This window comes from Cibotium barometz, chromosome 4, assembly GCF_041138505.1.
Source record: "Cibotium barometz isolate CiBa-2024 chromosome 4, ASM4113850v1, whole genome shotgun sequence".
In the NCBI taxonomy this organism is placed as follows: domain Eukaryota; kingdom Viridiplantae; phylum Streptophyta; class Polypodiopsida; order Cyatheales; family Cibotiaceae; genus Cibotium; species Cibotium barometz.
Genome location: NC_141049.1, coordinates 41,498,750 through 41,505,417, shown reverse-complemented (window position 1 = coordinate 41,505,417; position 6,668 = coordinate 41,498,750).

Genomic DNA, 6,668 nt, shown 5'->3' with positions numbered 1-6,668 from the left:
AGATCCTCGCACACATGAGGAAGAGCTTGACCCCGATATTCGCAAGGCCCTTCACAGAACTCAGCCAGGTCTCTTCAATGGTGAAGGGGAGAACTTGGGCGAGGATGTGGAGAAGTGGGTCGAGGCCATGGAAGAATACTTTGATGTCACCGGATATAACGAGAGGAGCAAAATGGCTCTCGCAAGGCTGAAGATAGTGGAAACAGTCAGGGTGGCATGGAGAAACCATTACGATACCAACCAGCCGGATAGGAACACCCAGTCCTGGAATGATCTCAAAGCTTATCTAAGGAAGAGATTTTGTCCCCTCAGATTTTTGGAAACCAAGATGAATGAATTCTTAGAGTTAGACCAGGGGAGCAAATCTATTGAAGAATATCACCAGACGTTCGCTCTTCTCCTCAAGTACTCACCACCGCTAGGATGAAGAGCAACTCATGGCCAGGTTCATTCGAGGACTGAACGAACCTTTGGACACCCTGGTCAAGAATGCCAAGCCAGTTTCCATGGTTGAAGCTGTAAGGATGGCGAAGGACTTCGCCAAAGACTTTATCGTTAAAGTCCCGCCAAAGCCAGCTCCCTCATCCTTCAAGAGATTCCAAACACTGGGAAGTTCTTCCAGCCTTCCGCCTCCAAAGGGACACCAAGGTTTCAATCAGAATTTGGAGACAGGAAGTTTCAGGAATGAAGGAAGACCTTTTCCTCGAAACTCTTTCTTAGGAATTCCGGCTCTTTCAAGAATGCAGAGGGAAGAGATTCGAAGTGAGAATAGGTGTTTCGGTTGTCAGGGGATTGGGCACCAGCTCAAGGATTGCCCATCTCCTTCTATGGGCCGCCAAGGAGGCCAGGGTCCCAGAGTTCAGAGACAAACTCCTTCGTATCAGTCAGCGTCCCCCGTGCCAAAATCAGGGCAACTCCAGAAGAGTGCCAACTCAACCTGCAGCCTCCATGCAAAGTAGTCTCCAAACTCCCTCCCAAAATTGGGGAAACCAAAGAGAGAGAGTTTCACCTCAGACTGCAGCAACAACTAGAGCCATCACTATAGCTGATGAAGTGGAGGAAAAAAAAAGGACAGATCTATGCCACGATTGAGCATCAGGAGCAGAATCATCAATTCTCAGTCCTCCAAATTCTAGCAGAGTACCAAGGTAAGAAATTCAAGCTTTTGATTGATTCAGGTAGTACTCATTCTTTTATTTCCCCAGGATGTCTGCGTAAGTTAGTCCTAAATCAAAAATCAGGGAAACCTATGCAAGTGGAATTGGCCAGTGGAAAGATTCTTTTCACACACCTTGAGACAGACCCTATTCAGTTTAGTCTAGATGGGAACGTAACAGATTGCCAGTTTAAAGTCCTACCCTTGGGAATCTATGATGGAATCCTTGGAATGGATTGGCTCCATAAGAATCAGGCTGACATTCATTGTCACAATGGAACCATCTCTTTCCTTGACCTTCACGGGAATAAAGTTCAAGGAACTGGAATTTCTGGATCCCCAGTGCTGCAATTAGTCAAGGGTTCTAAATTGTTAAAAGGGCTCAGAAAGAGGCAAGCTATTTATGTCGTTAAGATGAATCCGGTAGACATAAAGTGCAAGGCTAAAGAACCAGAGTGGTTAAGTGAGTATGCAAATGTGCTCCCTAAAGAGCTGATTGAGATGCCTCTGACTCCCAAAGTAGATCATGAGATTGAGTTAACCCCCGGAGCTCAGCCAGAAGCCCAACATGCATACAAAATTCTAGTCCTTGAAGCCATAGAACTTAAGGAGTAGTTAAGACAACTGTTAGAGCAGGGATTCGTCAGACCCAGTGTTTCACCTTGGGGTGCGCCCATTCTCTTTTAGAAGAAGAAAGATGGAATGTTAAGACTCTGTATCGATTACAGAGGATTGAATCAGTTAACAATTAAGAATAAGTATCCTATCCCTAAGATTGATGAACTTCTGGATCGGTTAAGTGGGACCCAAATGTTCACGAAGATAGATCTCAAATCCGGGTACTACCAGATCAGATCAAGGAATAGGACATCCCGAAGACAGCATTCAACACTCGCTATGGGCATTATGAGTTCACATTCATGCCGTTTGGATTGACTAATGGCCCGGCGAAGTTTAATCATCTTATGCAGGATATTCTCAGAGAATACTTGGATGATTTTGTTCTTGTCTTCTTTGATGACATCTTGGTGTACTCGAAGAATGCTGATCTGTGCAAGGTCTTGGAGATCCTAAGGAAGCACCAACTCTTTGCAAAAAAGAGCAAGTGTTCTTTCTCTGCTAATCAGGTGGAATACTTGGGATTCATAGTGGGATTTCTCCTGACCCCACAAAAATCCAAGCAGTCGTAGATTGGCCAGAACCCAAGATGGTAAAAGAAGTCAGAGGATTCCTAGGATTAACCGGATGGTATAGAATCTTTATACCCAGGTATGCTCAGATAGCATCCCCTTTAACTAACCTTCTCAAGAAGAGTACCCTATTTCAGTGGACTGCTATGTGTCGAAGTGCCTTTGATAAGCTGAAGACAACCTTAGTAACCAACCTTGTCCTTAAATTGCCAGATTTTACCAAACCTATATGTTTGTGAAGAAAAGCTTCTTCTGGCCAGGACTCAAAAAGGATGTACTTGATCATGTGCAGCAATGCCTAATGTGTTAGAAAGTCAAGGCAGAGAGAGTCAAGATGCCATGAAAACTGCAGCCCCTAGACATTCCACAAATGAAGTGGGAATGTATCAGAATGGATTTTGTCACTGGACTACCTTCAGTGCAATCAAGTTATAACTCTATTTTTGTGGTAGTTGATAAACTAACCAAAGTTGCCCATCTGATTCCAGTGAAAGAAAACTACACGGCACAGTGGATGTTGCCAGAGTTTTCCTCAAGGAGATCTTTAGATTGCATGGCTTACCCAGGAGGATAGTAAGTGACAGAGATCCTAAGTTTACATCGAAATTCTAGACTGCATTCTTCAAAGCAGTAGGAACTTTCTTGGATCTCAGTATAGCCTATCACCCCGAGACAGATGGCCAGACTAAAAGAGTGAATCAAGTAATAGAAGATATCCTTCGATCATGCTATGGCAAGGAACCCAAGAAGTGGTAAAGCCATTTACACCTGGTTGAATTTTCTAACAATGCTTCTTATCATCGAAGCATCGGAATGAGCCCTTTCAAAGCTATGTATGGACAAGATTGCCTTACACCATTGACTTGGTCCGACCCCATTGATCAGAGTCTAGATGTCCAGACAGATGCTTGATGACATGGACCAGAAAATGCAATCAATCCGTAAAGATATTAAGGCTGCCCAGGATAGGCAAAAGCAGTATGCAGATAAAAAGAGATCAAAGAGAGTGTTTGATTAATCAGATATGGACTTCATTCAAGTATGACCAAAAAGAAGTTCCTTATCTTTAGGGAAGTACAAGAAGCTCTCTCCCAGATACTGTGGACTGTATGCTGTTATAAAGAAAGTAGGCGATTTAGCTTATAAACTTCTTCTGCCTCCCCATCTCAAGGTACATAATGTATTCCATGTCACTTTGCTTAAGAAATATGTACCCAGCCCGAGTCACGTGCTTGATGATGAACAATTGATTTCTCCGACTCAAGGCTAGACGGTACTCCAACCTAAAGAAATCCTTGACGTTCGGGAGAAGGTTCTCAGGAGCAGATCCTCAGAGAATTTTTAGTCAAGTGGAAGTTCTTGTCTCTAGAAGACGACACCTGGGAGAAAGAAGAAGAGTTGGTAAAAGATTACCTCCACTTTGCGAGATGAGGACATCTCGCGTTTTTCAAGTGGGAGAGGATGTAAGATTCCTCCTCAGCCTGAATAATGAATAAGCTTATACCTCAATCCCCTGTAATCATCCCCTATTTCAAAATGCAAGAAAATATTATCTTTCCTTGTTTTGGCCTAGAGAGAAGAAATATTCTAGAGAGAGGTAATTCAATATTGAGATATTTTTGGATATAAAAATTCTCCTAATATCTAAAATATGTTTCCATGAAATAGAAGTTCAAAATAAATTCTCTAATGTGCATTAGGAATCAATTAAAAATGGTATAAGGGACCTTAGCCTAAGGGTCTATATTTTCAAAATAAATTCTCTAATATGCATTAGGAATCAATTAAAAATGGTATAAGGGACCTTAGCCTAAGGGTCTATATTTTCAGAAATTTTTGGATTACGGTCCAATTAAGGTTCCAATGGGCCAATAGGATTAATCCAAGTGTTGGGATGAGATAAATCCAAAGAATAAAAGAAAATACCGAAAAATGAGTAAATTCTCACATAAGATGAAGAGTTGACTGAGTAGAAGGTTTATTAGTTAAAAATTAAGAGATATTAGTTAAAAAAAATGAGATGTTTAGAAGAAATAATACATTTTTGAGACCTCAGTAAGGAGGGAATGCCACATCAAGGAGGTGCATTTGTCTTCATGATTACTTGAGTTTTTTAATCTAAAAAAATGTGAATATTTTTCTCTCTCCTCTCTCCTGGAACAAACTAGATCAAAAAGGGAGCCAAACTGGTCCAAATCTTGTCCAAATTGAAAGCTAGAAAGCTCTAGAACCTAGTTGGACTTGGTTAGTGGCCTCCCTCACCTATAAATAGACCCTCATTCCTTTGTATTCTCATCTTTGAGCTATACCATGCCAATATTACCTTAAAATAATCATATTTCTATTATCCCTTAATTTTCCTCTTCTTTTGGGGAGCTTGGAGCTTCTCTCTCTCTCCAACAACTCTTGAAGTTGCTCTTCTCCTCTTGTGACCAATTGATTAGCTGGGGGTTTCACTACTAAAAGGAAAGAATCAAGCCAATCTTAGAGGTAAGATTGATTTTTATAGTTTTTTTTTTCAATTTCCTCAATGACTTTCTTCTTCTCAACCCCTCTCAAGCTTGAGAACCTTTCAAAATAATTGTTTTTATTCAAATCAAGCTTTCCCTAAGATTCTTAATATTTAGTTAGAATTAAGTTAATCTTTATGCCTATTTGTAATGCTTTCCTTAAGTAAATCTCTCTCTTAAAAAGAATAGTCATCTTTATGGCTGAATCTTTAGCAAAAGAATGTTTCTCAATGATAATCTCTTATTTCAAAACTAAAATCTAGGCTTGATGAGCTAGAGATTAAGAAAATGATATTTTCATGATTTTGTGCTAAAAAATAATGATTATTTTTGTTTAGATTGTTTATGAGTAGATAAAAATTACTTTAATTCATTCTAAATGAGAAAAGGATTATCCTAGTAAATTAGGAAAAGAGGAATGTCTAAATTAATTTAATCTAGTGGAATAATCATAATTATGTTTATAATTATGGTTAAAATTATGATTTGAATACATAGTTTAAATTTAAGCTTAAAAGAAGAAATTCTATTATATTTTCATTATAAGCTTTTATTCTTTTAGGAAATTTTAGAATTATAAGTAATAGTAGTGAAGCTATGGTAAATTTTTTTAGAAAAAAATACATATCTTATTTTTATGCATAATACTAAAAGAGGAATTCCTACCATATTCTAGGTTTAGAAATTGAAAGCAAAAAGAATGATTTTGACCATATTCATGAAAGAATACTTTTTTTTGTATTTATGCATAATTATTTAAAAGAGAAATTTTTGATAAATTTATTTTATGCATATTAATTTTTAAATGATAAAAGAGAAATTTCCATGACATTCGAGATTCAATCATTTAAATAAAAAAAGAGGAATTTTTGGCATATTCCAAAATATAGATATTTTTATTTAATTTAAAAAGAGAAATTTTCATGGTATTTAAGTAGAAAAAGGTCGAAATTAATTTTGATGAAAGAGGAGTTTTCATCATAATTCCACAAAGAAAATTAGGGTATACTAATGTTGATGATTAACTTAGTGAAAAGAATATTTTAAGATATTTATATGTGGATAAATCAACAAATTGATATATACCCAAAATTGGTTTAGTGGAAGAAGAGTATTTTTCTTAAAATCCCGATATTCTCGTATAGAACTATTTCTTAATTCTATTGTGGTTAGGAAGGAATGAAACTCATAAAGTTAGAATTTTTCTTACGATTAGAAGTTTCGTTAATTTATCTGAAGAAAATCTTTAGGAATCAAAGCTAGAAGTAAACCAAATAAATTTTGGTTAGACCACGACGATGAGAATGGCGCGTAGTAAATTACTTGCCCATCTCTCGAATCTAAATCAAGCAAAAACCTCGTGACCAATTCCAAATCTTGACACAAAGAATAGACTACCGTTAAATTAGAGTAGTTTTCCTTTAACCAAAATCACCAAGAATCAAGTTGGAAATTCAATCAAATGATGGGTAGATTACCCTAATGTGAGATCAATGATTCTCATTAAGAAAATTTGGATTGTGGGAAAAGAAAGGGTCTTGTGGAATCAAACTTAAACTGGGAATTCTACTTGCATAGAACCTCTGTTTTACGCCAGAATGCTAGAGGAAGCATTTCGTTTGTGATTTAACTAAGGAGAGACTCGTTACAATAGCTGGTGGTGGGGAGTCGTCAAGGGACGTCGTTTGCAGCAAAGCCTGCCGAGGTCTTGACCAGCCTCGATATGGTTAAAATGGTGTACTTCCGATACGATGGGCGAGGACCGATGAAGGGGTCCCTGAGTGAAGTGCTAGGACACCTAAGTAGGATCCC